Raw genomic sequence first — 17368 nt, 5'->3', positions numbered from 1 at the left:
GATTCGACATTTCATCATTTTCCAAGGGAAAACAGTGCCTCATAATTATTTGGCTGTGACAGCTCTTTGTATTTAACTTCATTGATAAGAAACAATGCAGTGGTTGTTCCTGTGGATGCATGTGTGTCTGAAGAAACATGGAGACTAGAACAGCTCTGCCTTTGGAGGTAACAGCTCTGCATTCATCAGGGATCAGTGATAGTTCCATGGGATCTTTATTTACTGAGTCCTGCTAAGGACCTGGCTCACTAAATATGCAAGATAAAAGGATCTCAAGCCTCCAGCGTACATAGGGGCTGATGACAGATGAGCTACAAATTATTTGAGTGCTTTAATTATTCTTGTCGTTTGTCCACATTAACCTGTGGTTTCTGGAACTGCAGTTTGATTAAAATTCTTTGATTAAACACATGAGTTGACAAGACAAATGTTCCTTGCAGCCCTCTGAATTGTGGTATGAAATTAGGAACCTTTTCCTTCTTCATTTTTTGTTCATGTTTTCTTTTCCTCCCGCTGCCAGGTGGATTTAGAATTACTCAGTAGGGACCTAAACATAAATTGGAGCAAAACCTCATATGCAAGAAAATGTAGCAGCAATATCTGTAAAAGGGAGAGAATGGAGTTTCCTAGTATCTTGTGCACTGTAATTTTTTTTAATTGGTGAAATAGTTATAAACTTCCTAGTTTGTTGTTTAACATCAAAAGAATAATTTTAAAAAGTCAAGCAGAGTCTTTGACAAACACAAATGCTCAGTCTGTTACTGATGATGTTCAGGCTGCATCTGAACAAAGTTGTCCAATTCCCTTTGTGTTGCTGTAATCAGGATTTGCCTGAAATGGAGGGAAATATGGGAAGAGGCAGGCGGTGTGAGAGAGGATTTGGAGTGGATGGTGAGGGATACTCCATCTTTGTGCCTTTGTAATTATGCTGTGAAGTAATGCAGAGGGATAGTCTTAGGAGCAGATGTTTAAGGATATATTGGCACCACAGGAATCGTAAGTCTGAATAGGATTTCCTTGACATCAGGCAGAATCCTTTGAAAACACCAGTGGACACAGATCTACAGGCTGGTCTGCACTAGATGTTTTGCCAATGCAGCTGGTTAACAGCGTAGGAAGAAGTTCTGCCATACCACCAGGACTCCTAATTTCAGCACAGACCTGTTGGTAAATAATTTGTTTTGCCTCGGTAGCTGGCTTTACAGAGAGGGTGAGGAAAGCTCTGCCAGCAGCAAGCCCTCTCTCGCCAGCCTCAGTTACTTCATGAGGTTGTTGCACAGGTTTAGTTTGGATATGGTTATGCCAAAAAGAGGTTTTGATGAAGCAAGCACTGTTTTTATTAAATACTAAACCAGATTCATCATCATTTGTGATACTTCTAACAGAGACAGTTAAAGTGATTTGCTGGCTTTGCTCCCTCTGCAGACCTTGGACAGAGGCTGACTCCTTCAGACAAGGTCCTCACTCTCAGATGGCACAAAGGTCCCGGATGCTTCCCTGATTTCAGAGCATCATTTTGAGCATCAAGGCAATTGCAGAGTCTGCAAGCTAGACTGTGAACTTATCAGGTCAAGGATAGTGTTTTAAAACCAAGGGTTTTGAAGTTTGGTCCCCCAGTGGGGTCATTGTACTTATTTAGTAAAAATAATTGTCCTTGTTGGAAAAGGTTATGTAATGAGAAATCTGATCAGATTTGATTGGTGTACAGCTATATTTAAGTGACATAGTGATGTCAGACCACCAGTGCTGCTGAGCAAATGTGCCATGTGGCCCATTTTTTACTTTTTCCTCCTAAAATTTATAGATGAAGGTTCCCCAACAGGAACAAAAAGCCTTCAATTTGCTTTGAGTTTGTCTGCTATTTCACTTGATGTAACAAGTTCCAGGTGAACCGGCAAAATGGCTTTCACTCCCATGTTCTTCTTAGGTGCAACCATGTTTTAGCACTTACATCATCAGTAGAAAGTGCTGACCATTTATCACATCCAAGAGGAATGGGAATAAAAATCTGAAGCAGCCTATGACCCAGTTTCTTAGCACTGGGCATCCCAATACCCCTTAGCACAAAGGTGATCACAGGGGCAAAACCACAGAGAGTTTGATTCACTCCAGTGTTCCTGCACTGGGGGACTACAATAACTACTGAAATCAATATTGCTATTCCACTGTACAAACAGAGCCTTACCAGGATGAATTTCTGTCCTTGGAAACAAAGTGGGCATGGATTTACTAACCTAGTCTGTAGTCCTCTTAATTTTACTCCTGTGAGTAACTGTTCTTGGCAGGGGCGTAATAGAATCTATGCTTTTGGTCTGGAGAAATTATTATGCTTTTCCTGTAGAGCTCTCTGCCTTCTCCCGCCCCCAATTTCCACTGGAAGCTGCCTTGTTTGTCACAGGTCATGCCACATCACTGTGGCTCACCAGGGAAATGACAATAATTCAAGTGCTTGGGTATGGGTGTCGAGCTTTTCTCTCCCTGTTGCTTCGTGGCATGATGATGTTACTTTGCCTTGCTTTAAGGCAGTGGTTAAGAGGGCAGGATGAGCAAAGCTGTGATTGCATGAGATGTGAATGTACTTTGGCTATTTCACCGTTAATACCATTCCACGAGTGGTGTAAGAGTGCTTCAAAGTGGAACAAAGGGAAACTGGGGATGAAGGAGGAGCAGGGAAGGCAGAAGAGAGCAAGGTCAAAACACCAGTAGCTGCCCCCAGCAGTGTTTGACAGCCTCATCAAAAGCAAAGGCCAAACTGATCTTGAAAATACAATCCCTAGATGGTAGAAGATGCTGAGAGTTGCTGAAGCAACAGCAGGATGTTTGCATCCTTGTTGTCATATCCATTTTATTTTTGCTGATGAAGAGAAGACATTTATTGTCTCCTCTACATGTAGGAGTTACTCATATGCTGTACTGGAGCCTTGAGAGTCTCTGAACTGTCTTTCCAAAGCCTTTACTGGCACTAAATCATCTTTGCAAATATATACAACCAAGAAGAGAAAAGAATGAGGCTGCATATTATTTGTTAGAGACACCAAGGAAAGAGGCTCAATATGTGATCCTCTCTGCATTACAGAGTCGAGAACAGATGTTGCTGAAGTTAATGCAAGTTAGTAGTATGATGTTCAAAGGGGAGAGAGGCCCAGGGGTTTGCTTTGGTAGGTACAGCAGGTCCTGTAAAGGACAGTGCTGTGGTGGTGTATCCATGTCCCAGCTGAGTTACAAATGGCCTGTGTGAGCCCCAAGGGCCACTCCTTCAAGCTCTCCATTCACCAGCTGAGGCAAATGCAGACTGCAGCTTGAGGGGAAGGAGAGGGAAGGAAAATGATAACCATCCTATGGTGAAAACCATCCTATGGTTGCCCTGGAGTGTTTTAACCCACATTCTTTTCTTCTTTTTCTTTTCCATCCCTAGCATCATGTGGAATTAACTAAAGTTGTGGGTTTAAATTTAGGTAATTTACTCTTGCTTGGAGACACACGGTGTTTTAATGTACCTTACTCTGTTTGATCATAAGTCAATTAGGAGGAGGTAGAAACTAAACTGATTCTGTCACTCCTAACCAGGGTTTGTATCAGCTTAACTAAATTAGTTTAATTAAATCAAACACTACTGCATTCCTCAGTGCTCAAAAACAGTGCCTGTGCTTGTGCATGTGTAACGCCGAAGGTGCACGTGTGCTGAATGTGGATGACATCACATGCAAGCAAATTTCTGAATAACAACCTACGTATCTGTCTGGGCATTTATAGGTTGTCAATTACTCTGATGTTGTGTCTAATGGGGAGATGAAAATCCCCCTATAAATTCAGCTCACTGCTTTGGCTGCTTTGCTGACAGACTAGTAAACAATTTCTATGCAGAGTGCGATTTTCTAGTTTAGGAATGGAGCCACTTAGATTAGAACTCAGTGTTTTAGTGAGAAATGTCTAAAACGTTTACATAACCTATTTACATATGAATACAAACATTACAGGCTTTATATTAACAGCCCTTGTTGTTGCTCATTACTATGCATAGAAAAAGACATCAGCATTTCTAGTAGCATCTACAAAATTATAAATATGTGATAGAGTAATTACTGATTTGGAAATCCAAATTATATTAAAATGATTGTAGCATCTGTGGCTCCAAAAACCTCTCCATTTGTCAATTCTAATCTTCTATTGCTTAGGCAATAAACATGAGTCTGATGCCTATTTACACAGTTTTGTATGAATCCCACCCGCCCCTTGAAATTTAAAAAGAAAGTGAAGGAAGGAGTGGTTTGATAGCAAGGTACCTGAAATTGGTCCACAGCTGTTTCTTTCACCTTTTCTTTACCCGCCACCCACAAAAATATGAGAATTGATGATAGATGTTGCAGATTTATCTGAAGCAACCAGGAGCTGCCAGGAAGATCATTCTGGAGCTGATGAGATTCTGCTCGCACAGTAAAAACTGCCAAGGAAGTTCCTTCCAGAAAACAAAGGGATCAGTTCAGGGCTGATCCTTTACTCTTTTTACTGCAGCCCTGCTTGAGCCAAATGGTTATGAAGGGACTCCTGTGAGCCAGGGAAGCATTTGGTGTGCTCCATGGCATGAGTGAGCACAAGTCAAGACTTACTGTGGTGACTGTGATGCAAAGTAGAAACCAGAGAGAGGTTCTGATGCCCTTCATTGTAACAGAGTTTTACTTCCAGAAGAGACCCTGCAGATCTCAGCAGGTTTGGGCAGCAGATTTCCCAGGCCAGTAAATAGTTATAAAAGTAGTATGTTTTTTTCTTCTGTGGCTCTTAAAAGACTTTGCAGGGAGGTCAGTGTCATGCTTCCAGTGGTGCAGAAGAGCAGAGATGTCCCCTATAAGGTTGCTGTGCCTCACAACAGAAATCTCAGTAGGAGCTCCTTCTCTGCTCCCTGTTTGGGCTTTGGGCCGCTAAAAGACACCACCCAAGGGTATTTATTTGTGGCTGATAACTGTGGTTATTTGTTCGAATGCCTCCTTCCAGGTTTTTCGGTCCTGAACCAGAATTTTGGCAGGGGGAGTCAACAGGAGATGATTTGCTTGGAAATAATGTGCTGCCTAGGCAGAGCAGTTGCTGATGTCGTGGGTGCTCTGATTAGCTGGGCAGGGACTGACACAGTCACGCTGAACTTTAAGAAGGTCTTTGGGAACTGGTCCATGTTTTTCCCCTTGTCTGATGATGCAGAGTGAATGCTTCATCTGAAGTGGTATGTTTTCCCTGGCACGCCTATACCGGTTTTAGCTGAGCCATCCGTGATTCCCCCTGTGGCTTTAATTACGGCGCTGCCTCTAGTTGTCATCTCTCTTTACACCTTCTACTTACACCACACAGGGACTTAAAGGCTTGTATATGCATAGTAACGGTTCCAGGAGATGAAATGCTGCTGTATAAATAAAGCATTCATCACACCTGCAAGGGAGGTTTGAATAAAATCCCACATAGTTTTACTGCATGAGCAATGAAAGATCAGAAATGACAAATGGGTTGACAAATGGTGTGCAGTGCATAAATAGCATTATTTATTTGCTCAGTCGTGTCGGAGTGAGTGAGATGAGGCTTGCTGGTGTTTTGAGAGAGTTGCCAGAGCATTTGTAAAGGCAGAGGCTGCAGGATCAAGCCCCAGCCCCTGGCACTAGCAGGTGGGTAGCCATTAGCTGGAAAACCAAGCACCTTTTTTCCCAGGCTGCATGGTTGCAGGGAGTGACACTTCAGATGAGACTGGTTGGGACAGAGGAAATTTCCTAGCTGGTCAATATTTTATGGTTTGCCTGTTCACACTGAACTTTCTCAGCCCTGTCTATATGTCTGTACTGGCTAATTCATTACAATGGCTATTGGCTGTTTATATGTGCCACTTCAAAAAGCCTGGAGTAAGATAAAGTCTGTCAAAAGCACAGATGAGGAAAACCCTCATCTTCTCAACATTTGGATGAGAATTGGCTTTCAATAGATGCCCTGAGAAAAAGGAGGAAGAATTTGGATGCCACCTGTATCTTAAAAGGCAATTCTTGTTTACACTAACAAAGAGGATAAAATGCTGTCTCTCACCTATTCTTTTACTGCATTCAGGATTAGAAGTAATGAATATATGGAGAGTTCCGTTGACCCCGAAGGTGAGTTGAGTTGTCCTCACTCCAACTGCTCACTCTCCAGCACGTGAGATCTGTTCTCCACTGCCCCTTGTTACAGCCAGGCTGCAGTATGGACTACCAAAGTACTGCAGGATTTTAAGTCACCATTCAGAAAAAAAGTAGAGCCCCTTGCAAAGAGAAGAGACTTGGACTTCACCATCGTAAGGGTACTCTGCTACAGGCTGGGAACTAAGCCTTTACAGCCATCCAAGGAATCAAATCCAGTTCTTTCAGATCCACAGAACAAACTCTGCGGTAGTGAATTGCTGCCGAGAGCAGGGATGAAGTAGCTGCAAGCATCATCAGACCAGTATGCTTGGCACTAATGGTTCTGACGGCATGCAGGCTTCAGAGCTTCTTGTGATTTCAAAGTCTGGGCGGTGTTATGGCATTATTAGCAGCTGCTTGCTGTGAGTTGCTGAGCCGATGCAGGGGCCCCGGTGTCACATGGCTGGGGGAATTGCTTCTTGGTGCGTGGCTGTCACCTCTGTACCCATGCCTTTGTGTCCTGGAAAGAAAAGGGAGCTTTATAAATATAAATGTCAGTAGGGCACATGTGGAATTGGATGTGTCAAAACATCCAGTAGCAACTTCAGGGTCACAAGCATCCAGCAGAGAGTTCAGTAGGGCCAAAAGCCAGTTGGCATGTTACCCTTGGCTGGGAAACACAGCGTGAGTCGGTGTGTTCAGAAGTCATTTTCTGGTCATGGTGCCAGTGCTGAAAAGCTGCTCAAGCCATGGCCTCTGCTCAGCAAGGGACACTTTTTGGGTTTTCGCCCTCGCTAGGGAGAAATTTTCCCATTACCTCACTAAAGTTTGTCTGAGCATCCACAGTCAGTTCAGTGAAAGTCCAGAGAGTCTGGACAGCTGGTAAGTGTTTTTGTCTGGCTCCTTGCAGTTCAAGTGCTTGCTTTCATTGCTTGTACAAAGCTGGGGACAGATTTTTCTCCTCAAAACTGGATCTTTTGGTAAGTCAGAGCAGAGGAGCTGTTTGTTTGAGGGCAGGAGGAGGGCAAGACGAGCATATTAAGGAGAGGGTGGTTAGGATGTAGCATGTGGCTGATAATCCTGTAGAGAAGTTACATCCGCAGTTACAGTGGATGAGTGTGGGTCACGTTGTATGGCATGGTCCTTTCTACCAATCTTTTCCAATCTTTTCAAACCTTAATATTCAAGGCAGACTTTGGGTGGATGGTTTGGGGGAGTCTTTCTGGTGGCATGAACTGCTGGTGAAACTCTTTACGTATTTTCTTAGTAGCCTTGACTGTGCACTCCTGCTGTCCAGCTCAGACCCTGTTAATGGTCTGTGATGCCTGTAAAGGACTGTCCACCCTCTGAATTTCCTAGGATGTGGATCATGCCTGTGGGCAGCTATAAGGCCAGCAGCATGTCTGGGTTTGTTTGTTTTTGTTTTTTTTTCCAGGAACAGGTTGTTTTTTCGCTTGTTGCAGTAAAGTGAATAGTTGATGCCTTCCTCCTGGCAGTGCTGAAGTCCTCATGACTTAGCCCATGATGTGGTTGGGAATAGACCATGTTGCTCAGGTGTGCAGTAGGTCTCCTAAGATAACAGGGTAGGTATCAGAGGCTGTGCTCCTCTCCACCCTGGTGATAGGTGTCAGAGAGAGCTAAGGGCACCCCAAGGAGCATTAATGCATGAAAATATCCTTCATCTTCTTATCCTTCAAATGCAGGGAGGAGGAATGTGATAGTGGGAGCTGTGCTCTCTTGGGAAACTCCACTGACAAATCTGAGGGCTTTGCATGGCAGAAACAGTGCAGCTCCCTGTCATAAAATGGAGAATTTTATTTGCTTTTATTAGGTAACAGAAGCTTAATTAAGTTTCTCCTGAATGTAATAAAACAATACAGCTGAATGTAGGTCAGTCGCAAGTAATTGTTTCACTGCTTTAGCAGCTGTTTAACTAATGCTCGAGTGTTAAATAGGAATGCTGATATTTTATTTCCTTTTTTTTTTTTTTTTTTCTCTCTGTTTTAGAAGGGGCTAAGTGGTCTCTTTCTCAGGGGACTGTGAGGTTAGCCTTGGCCCTTTGAACCTAATTAATCAATGGCGAGGCTCTTCCAGGGCTGGCTGTGGAATGCTCTTTAATTGCTCACTTGTGCAGTCATTTGTTTTGTTTAACCTTCGAGGGATTAAACTCGGTTATAAAGGTCCTTGCTTCTGTTGTAGAACAACTCCAGCCATGCAACAGTAGGCTCTCCACTTGATTCCCAAGCCCCCCGGGGATGCAGCAGGGAGAACAGGAGGGACAGCTCTCCCTGCTCCCCTTTCCACTCTGCTTGGACACACTGGCATTTTTGTGGGTCCCCCCATCACTGCCAGTGAGCTTGCCAGGGTGTGCTCTTGGCAAAGGGAGGATCATTAGCTGTTAATATAACCCAAGAATTCTCCAGATATCTCCCTCGTTTTCTTTCATTAGATGTGAAACTTTAGAGACAGAAACTTTAATGATTTTCTGTGTGTGTGTGTAATCCTGTATGCTCCGCTGGGACCCCTCTGGCATCCCCTGTCTCAGAACAGCTGTCAAGCAGCTCAGATGCTTTTCCAAACTGCCACTCTCCAAAAATATTTCCTTCTCTTCTCAAGTATGGAATTTCGCCCTTGAGTCAGAGAGTCTGTCCAAGGCAATGGTGGGTTTCAATGACAAAGTTAAAGCTGCCCAAAACATTAGGGCCAGAATAAAATCTTTTAAACCAGCTGGGGTGGTGACCAGGGCTGTGAATTTCCAGCTACAGTGAGATTCTGCTTTCTCTTTCAGCCCCAGTGAATTGTTTTGAGACATTGTGTTTCTTGTAATGCTTGCCATTAACATTCAAAAGAAAGCTAGATCATTTTAACATGTTTCAAAAAGGGATGTTAAAATTTATCTTCCTTTTTATTAGATCCACTGCAGCAAGGCACCCAGTGGCTTTAGAAATGTAAGTAATGAAAAGCAGAGAACAAATGTTAACTATAGAAATGATTTATGGAGACATCTGATGAATTTATCCTGCATCTTTACCCTTTCATCCATCTCCCTGGACTTCAGCTAGTATGTCTGAGCAGCATCAGTCACATATTTTAAAGCTGGCTTGCCAGAGACATGCTCCATGCTCTGGAATGTGGATTTCCCAGTTTTTGCCCCACCTAAGGCTCCCATACAATCCTGTGCAGGCTTTTTTTTTCCCCTCTTCTTTTTTTTTTTTTTCCCAACAGAACTTTCGGGGTTGGATTACCAAAGTAGGCACTCTGTGACACAGCCTGCTGCCTGAAAAATGCTTAATAGGTGTCAGCTTCAGCTGCTCCTCATGAGAATTGAGGAGTCCCAGGCCGTGCTCGAACAGCTGGGCCTTTTTGTAGCTCCTCTAGGAAGAACTGAGCTCTTTGGAAAAATCCAGCCCTGGTGGGAGGCAGAGGCTTTCTGGAAAACTTGGCCTTTGAGTTTAGCTTCCTCAAAGGAAGCTGTCTTACGTACAGTGAGTTTAATTCTTTAATTCTCAGGCGGGCTCTGTGTTATGAAATAGTGAATCCTCTACTAACAAAGTATTTTCCACATCGTCACAAAGAAGACTTGAGGTTTTGCAGAAGCCCTGTTCCTCTGTTCCTACCAGCTGTTGTTGTGCAGATGTTCAGAGGCCCTTTTCCTATCAGACTTTGTTTCAAAGGAGTTTTTTTGGCCAAATCTCTGTTTTTAAAACATATGTTTTAAAGGCGGATAAGGTATGTAATGATCAAGTAGTGTCCCTTTCGGGATGGTGACCAGATAGGGTGAGGTGGGAGAAGAGCTGGTGGGCATATATAGCTGATAAGAGATAGGCTGATGGATGAATGTGCTGAGAACTGCCCTGGGGAAGGACAAGTGTGGAAGGAACGCGGGAATGAGAAGGTAGAGGTGTGTGATCAGACTTGCCCCAGTTCAGTGCTTTCTCACAGTGTGAGAAACCCTCTCTGGAGCTGCTGGACTAAAGTTTTAAAAATGCTTCTTTCCATCCCTTCCTGTGTTGCTGCATGCAGACACAAAATGTTCAGTGCTATGTTTAGACATTTTGAGCAACTTCACAATGGCATTTTCAATACATTTGATATTTGGCTTTTTTTTTTTCCCCCCTTACCATTTACTTCTGAATATGCTTTGGTTGGGCAATGCAAAGCTGGGAAGCGTATGAAGGTTTTGTGACACTGTGATTTCTCTGGAGCTTAGAATCAAAGTGCAGACTGCCTTTATTCAAGCTTTGGGCTGAAGATCAAAGAGGCAGCATTGGTTGTGTTGGAATAAAATGAAAAAAGAAATCACTTTTGAATATTGAATAACATACTTAGTTCATTTCAGGATTATTTTTTGAGAAAATTTGGGTTGTTTCTGATTATTATTTGTGTTGCTTTAATGCCTGAGGCACAGAGAGGGCCAAGTCTCCTTTGCACGAGGTGCTATACCAAATCAGGGGCCATGAACAGATGCTGTATTAATAGCACACGATGTGGCAGGCTGTTTGAGGCTGTGTGTTTGCTCACTAATACTATCTTTTTGTCTGAACTGCTTTAGCCACAGTGCTAAAGTCACAACCTGTCACATGTTGATTCTGTGTGTCATTCGGTCAGGAAGCTTAGTGTATGCTGGTGCCTCCTTCCCTCCCCCCCACCAAGAGGCTGAGGGCCAATTGCCACCTTAACTAAAATCAGAGATGTTGCTCTGGGTGCCTTTGGATCACTCTTTAGTTCATCAGGGAGTTGCCCAGCCTCGACCTTCTGTGCTGTTTGGACGTGTTCATTTTTGTTTCATTCAGTTATTATGTCAAATTTGAGATGGAGTGCAGTACAAATTATTTTGGCCCCAAACCTTTCTTTAACCCTGTTTGCAGAGGTGAAAGGCTAATACGTTAAACCTGCCAGCCCATGCATACAGATTACTTTGACCCCTTTAGAGATAATATTCTCTGATTTCAGTTTTATCTTTTGCAGGAACTGTTGAGTGGCTGGGATGGGGGCACTGGGTGGTGACAGTAAATGGCAGCAGTAACGTGACAATTAGCGAAGGGGCATGCAGTGGAAGTAATGACAGATTTTCCTTTGAAAACAGGGTGGAATATTTATTTATGATTTTTTTGTTAATATATTTAAAATGTTTCTTAATGTTCACGTTCAGATTTGCTTCCTGCTCAGCCAGTTCTGAGCAGCAGGCTTGTACCTCACGGTGCTACAGGGCTGCAGCACCTTGGTGCCAGGCAGAGCATCGCTCCCTGTGCTGCAGGCTCAGTGTACAGGCAGGTTATGGTAGACTGAGGGTCTGAACACACTTCAGAGCTGTTGTAGAGAAAATAGCCCATTGCAACTGGCTCTGGCTATCCCAGCTCTGGGTAGCTGTGCCAAAGAAGAAAAAATGGGCTTTAACTCACATTGACTTGTGTTAAAATGGCAGTGGAGACAAAGTAATGTGGAGTGCCAGCTGAAATTCAGCCCAGATCTCCTTTAGCCTTTAATTTGACCTCCTAGCCCAAATTAAAAACCAGATTGTTTTCTGTTCACAGTTATTTTAAGTAGTGTTGAGTCTGTCTAAACCAATGAGGCTTTTATTGGTTGGTTTGTTTTAGGTGTTTGCTCTCCTCTCCAGATACCTTGACAGTGTTTCGTAAAGTGGTTTTTTATTAGGCTGCTACAGAAGTTTATGGAGTTGGAAGAGCTAGAGTACCTGTAAAAGGGCAGATGTAGTTCTTTAAAAGATGAGCTTTACAGTCCTAAGGCCTGGCTGGTGTGGTGTTTAGCCCTGAGGACCATCCAGTAGTGTTAGCCTACATTGCAAACCTGGCCTTGCTTGTGCTCTCAGCTCCCTGCAGCTGGAGCAACACCGTGACTGCTTGAGATGTGCTCAGTGCAGATCTGTTTTCCACGCTGACCCAAAATTTTTGTCCAAATATACCCAATGGCTCAGGCAGGTTATAGTTCTGTTGTTCTTTCTCTGAGGACGAGAGTCTCTTTTACCAGGGTTGTGTTCAGGTTTCCTGTAGCTGCAGGGGTGCTGTACCCTGGCACGTTGGCACAAGGCTCTTGGCAGGTTCACCTGTTGCCCTGCACATTGATTGCCTTTGGGGATTTCACCTCCCCTCCTCACTGTGACAATTGCAAAGAGATGGGGGAAAAGAAATCCAAGGAAACTATCAAATATAAGAGACATTACATGACGAAGTACAGAGGAAAAAGCTTTTGTTGCTTGGGGGAACTCTTGTTTGGAGGTTGATGATGAATCACATCATCCCCACTGGCAGGTCCTGCCCTAGACCTCAGATTACTGGCCTGGGGAGTCCCTTGCAGTTGGGCCATGTCCAGGGGTGCCCCAAATTTCTATTAAAACTCTTACATCTTGTGAATTTGCTGTTAAATGCCTCTTGTTAAATTTTAAGGGCCTTATCAATGAGTTGAAACAGTGCAATTACTTTTTTTGGTTTTTCTGCGTAAAACCGGTGTTTAATTTATTTCCAGGACCTGTTTTCCTTCTTGCTCCCAGGCTCTCCATAACATATCAAGGTAGTCCCTTTGGTGACCTTTACAGTTCATATTCGGTTTGGCTCTGCAAGATTTTTCTGGTGTTTTGCTGGCTGGGGTTCTGGGGTGGTTTTGGTGGCTTGTTTTTCTTCAATTTTCCTATGTTCAATATAAAATAACAACAACGGGAATGGAATAGGTTGGAGCTATAGAGAGAGGACTCTTTTTCTCATCAAACTTTGTAAGATTTTACAATAATCATAGCAGTTTAAATGTATCTCGTTGGCATATCTGCACAGAGGCACTCGGTGAGGCTGCAATTAGAGTGCTCTGCCTCATCTTGTATTAGTTTGATCACATAAGAAGCAGCCTATCTGACAGCTCTAGCACCTGGATAATTAAAACCCGTCAATAAAACAACAAAATGCACTGTGTAGTGGGACTCGTCTGTGCTAGCATTAAACACCGCAGATAATTATATCGCAGCAGAGGTTGGAAAGCCAGCCTCTCAGTGCTCTGAAAGATCAATAAAAAGGCCCATTCATAATGAAAAAAAATGCTAGAGAAACTGGATTTTCATCTCCCTGTCATTACATCCTTTGCTTTTAAGGTTTTGCAGAGGCAGAAAAAGATTCTGTTGAGGAATTCTTTGTTTCTGGAAGCTAAACAGGTGGAGAATTTAGCTTTGCTTTTGTGCAGCATATTACGAAAAGCAAATGTGCTGAACCAAAGTCTTTTCTTGGGGCTTACAGTTCTATTCTCCTCCCCTCCACCCTCCACTGCCTCCCTTCTCTGCTTGCTTTTTATTGTTTTCCTTTCCTTCTTATTTGCAACCCATCACGTGAACTCTACTTTTGAGTGAAATTTCTCTTTGCTTCCTATTTACTTTCTCCAGGGCATTATTTTTTTTATTTTTTTTTCTCTTGGCTCTTCCTAAAGGGTTGGTTTGGAAATATCATATATTGACAGGGGAGAGCACACTCCTGGCTGACTTATTTGCTGTGACAGCCTCTTTCTTAAAGCACTCATCCAGAGAGGAGATTTTTGTGTTCCAGGGAAGGAAAAGGATGTCTTGCAGCGTTGCCATGAAGGATAATGAATTAAGTCTGTCTATTACTGTAAAACCATTAGAAAAGCATAATAGACCTTGAGAAAGAGGCTTAGATATTGATGTCTTGGCTATATTAGCGTGCCTGGGCACATGATGGCTGCCTTGTCTTTGCAGAAAAAAATGAAGTCCATGTAAAGTAGGTGTTTCAGCTGAGGGCAGTGAGAAAGAGTGCCTTGTTTTTCTGGCACCCGGTGCTCATCGTCACAGGTGAGTGGTTTGGTTGGCACATGTGGGCATTGAGAATCCCTTGCTGGAAGCTGCTGTAGGTGGAGGGTAGCACCAGCTATGAGCAGGGTGTGTTAGCAGAGCATGGGCCGGCTATGGCAGCTCAGTACGTGCTGCACAAATCTAAGTTCATGGATGTGAATTTTTCCAATCTTCAGGGCATTTAAGATCCTACTTTGGACCCTGACAGTCTGTGGATTCAGAGGAGGCAGGTGGCTTCCCCATTTGTAGTAGTTTCCACTGTGCCCTGTTCACAGGAGCTTCTGGTGTTGCAGAAGTTGTTGCTTCACCTGTGAAGGATAAGGAGAAGGAGGGTGTGTTGGGATGAAATGAGTGTTTGAGCCTCTAGGCTTGTTGTGGAGCTGTGCATGGATTCTGGTTTCTCTTCTCCTGATGTCCCTGGAACGACAGGTGCCAGCCTCCATGGTTTGGGCACCTATTTTTATTGTCTGGGCCAAATGGTCCCCTCCTAGATGGGGAGCTGGAGGGCTTGCTGGTATTGCACCTGTGATGATTAATGCTGAAAGGTTTTTTGTTTGGGATTGATCTTTTATTTTGTGCTGCCTTTGCATTTTCATTCTGGCAAACATATTGCCCCAGACATGTCTAGGCTGATGTTGTTGACATGTCTATGCTATTAAAGTTTCTGGAAAGGCCTAAAATAAACTGCCAAGCTATTATTTTTTTCCTTTCTCTGTCTCTTGCTAAATATATTAACAATGTAAGCATTGAAAAAAAAAAAAGTAAAGATATCATAGCAGGAATAAGCAGCTGTTTATGTCTAAATTATTACTGCTTCGCTATCACAAGATGACCTTATCACTTAAAAATCATAAAAATATTTCCAGGGAGAAGAAATGGAAGTTTGCTGAAGGGAAATGAAGTTTTGGTGTTGTTTTAAGTTAAAGTCTGAACAGAGAGTTGTAAGCAGAGCTGAGCCCTGCAGCTGATCCTGAACTCAAATCTTTCCTTCAGTCCCACTGCTATAAATGCAAAACAAAAGCCATATGAAATATTATTCCTGTTTCACATTTAAACTCCTGAAAGTCGTTTTCCACTGGAACTGGGAGAAGTTCTGTAAAAATAATCCATGTTTTCTGTTACAGTGTATTTTTTACACTGGATTGACACCTTGCTTCTAGGTTAAATACTTTTCCACATATGCAAGTGGAAAGACAAAATGGGGGTCTAAACAAGTAGGAAAAAATGCAGCTGGAAAGAGTGCATAGGGACCACCACCTTTTCTTTATTTCTTTCTTTCTTTCTTTCTTTCTTTTTTTTGTCTATTTTTTAATCTTGAGACTGCAACAATTTACACTTCTCCCAGTAGGGCGATTTTTCCTCTCTAAAACATAGATGTGAATAACATGAACTTATGTTTATGAGATGATGGAAGCTTAAAGGCTGCCAAGCACCTTGGACTGACTTTTAGGAGAGTTTGGACTATTCTCTTTTCCTGAACATATAGGAACATGAAGGAATCGGTGTCTCAGGTCAGGCTGAAAATGCTGATCTTGGGTTATGCTTTGGTTTCTGGTCTCTTGGTTGGTCTTAGTGAGCTGTGTGGACACTCTTGGTTCAGGGAAAGTGTCCACAAATCCCAGCAGCAATCATGGAGGTGGCCCAAGACATGCAGAGGGTCTTTGAGAAGCAGTGTCTTTGCTCATGTGCTTTGCACTTCCGGGCATAACAGGGAGAGGGGAATGCTGGCAGGTAGAAATAAGGGCTGCAAAATAAAACAAACCAACACACAGACACAAGAAAAAAGATGGCTATAAATTTCTTGTCAGATTTCATGATAAATGGCAACAAGGTGAACTAAAACCACTTGAGGGGCTACTTTAATTCTCCTATGTCTTCAGAACATTTGCCTTTAAAATGCTGGACAAGCTAATAAAATGGAAGCTGTTTTTTTAATCACATAAAATTGTCTATCTGGTCCCCTAAATTCCCAGTTTCCTCCCACGGTGCTCTTGTTTGCTTGGCATCAGAGCATATGGAGAATGAGGAAATAGCCCAAGAGGCCAGGGGGTTGCCTAGGAAAGTTGAAGCATGAGGGCAGTGCGGGGGAAGGAGACGGTGTTTTCTTTGAAGGAGCTGATGAAGAATCAGTGCTAGAAATAAGAGGTGCTTGTGTAAAGGCAGTAATAAGAGATCTAGATGGGTGTGAAAAAGGTGACTGTAGTTTTCTGGGGTACAGTTGTGCTAAAGCCAGCAATGCAAGCAGTTCCTGCACTATTGGAGAGGAATCCAGCGGGATGCAGAGCTGCTGTTCCTACTGTATAGCTAAGGGAGCTGGGTGATGTTTCTGTGATTGCCCAGTAGAGCAGACAGATTCATACTCAAGCTGGTGCACTGCTGGTTCTCACAGCAAATTGTACTTCCAGTAGTTAGCAAAGATCTTCCTTCAAGAAACGAGTAAAAAATTAAATGGAAAAAAAAATGAGGGGGAGGTGAGTGGGGTGGGCAATGGCAGACAGGACATGGCAGAAAAAAACCCCAAAAATAAAATAAAAAAGGATCCTTGCTGCATTTACTGGCAAGGTGAGTACCCAGCACTGAGCCTCATAACTTGCAGGAGTTTGAAGCAAGTATTACCAAGACCTGGGTGCCAAGAAATCCCAAGATTCCATGTAAAATCCTGTGATTTACAAGGAAGAGCTCATGGCCTGGTTTGCTGGCAATGGAGTATGGCATGAATACATTATGATTTTTCTCCCTGTCATTTTCAAGGCTACAGATTCATCATCTTTTACACATCTCCTTTCCTGTGTCACTTCTTGCATGTCACTTGGTGTCACCTGGGCCTTTAATCTGTCTGGAAAGAAATATGACAAAACTGAAGGGACCAAGAAGCTGTTGTGGAAGGGATTAAATATATGAGCAAAAGCAGAGCAACCAGAGCTTTAATGATGAGTGTTTTTTACCTCTTTCTCTCCTTAAAATTTGCATAGCCTGATGTCTGACAGTAATAGTTCATTGAACAGGCATTAGGTTTTTTCCTATGGTTTTTCGTGTAATTTGCCCTCATCCCTTAAGTGTGCTGGAAAGAGAAACCTGCATGTTTCACCCTGGGATGATAAAAGGAAGCTCAAAATGCCAAGTACCAGACACAGTTTGGCTGCCCATAGGAAAGGAGTGTGAAAAAGAGAGGAGGTTGAGTTCTTCTGGTTTTCATGTTGGCATTTTTTTGGTTTGTTGGTTTTGTTTGTTTGGTTGGTTTTTTTTTGGTTTTGTTTTTTTTTAATATGAACCCTTTTTTAGTTAATTTTGTGAGGTACTGACACCACATAGTATTTGAGATTTTATTTGGGAGTTTTTCATTAGGTTTTCTGTGTTTCTTCCTCAAGTTGGCACTGGTAATTTGATCTCACCTTCTTTGCAAGTTTCTGTGTTTGGTAGGCTTTGCCATCCCCCATTC

General features: G+C 43.0%; 1 protein-coding gene across 25 annotated transcripts in view; it reads left to right on the top strand.

Annotated features, from left to right (window-relative positions):
- ADGRL3 (adhesion G protein-coupled receptor L3) overlaps positions 1–17368 on the top strand; it is a 492701-nt gene that overhangs the window by 263844 nt on the left and 211489 nt on the right. The gene's annotated exons all lie outside the window — the stretch shown is intronic.

The sequence above is a fragment of the Corvus moneduloides genome, chromosome 5 (genome assembly GCF_009650955.1).
Source record: "Corvus moneduloides isolate bCorMon1 chromosome 5, bCorMon1.pri, whole genome shotgun sequence".
NCBI lineage: Eukaryota > Metazoa > Chordata > Aves > Passeriformes > Corvidae > Corvus > Corvus moneduloides.
The sequence above is the reverse complement of the archived record's forward strand: the minus strand, read 5'-3'. Positions and strand labels throughout refer to the sequence as shown.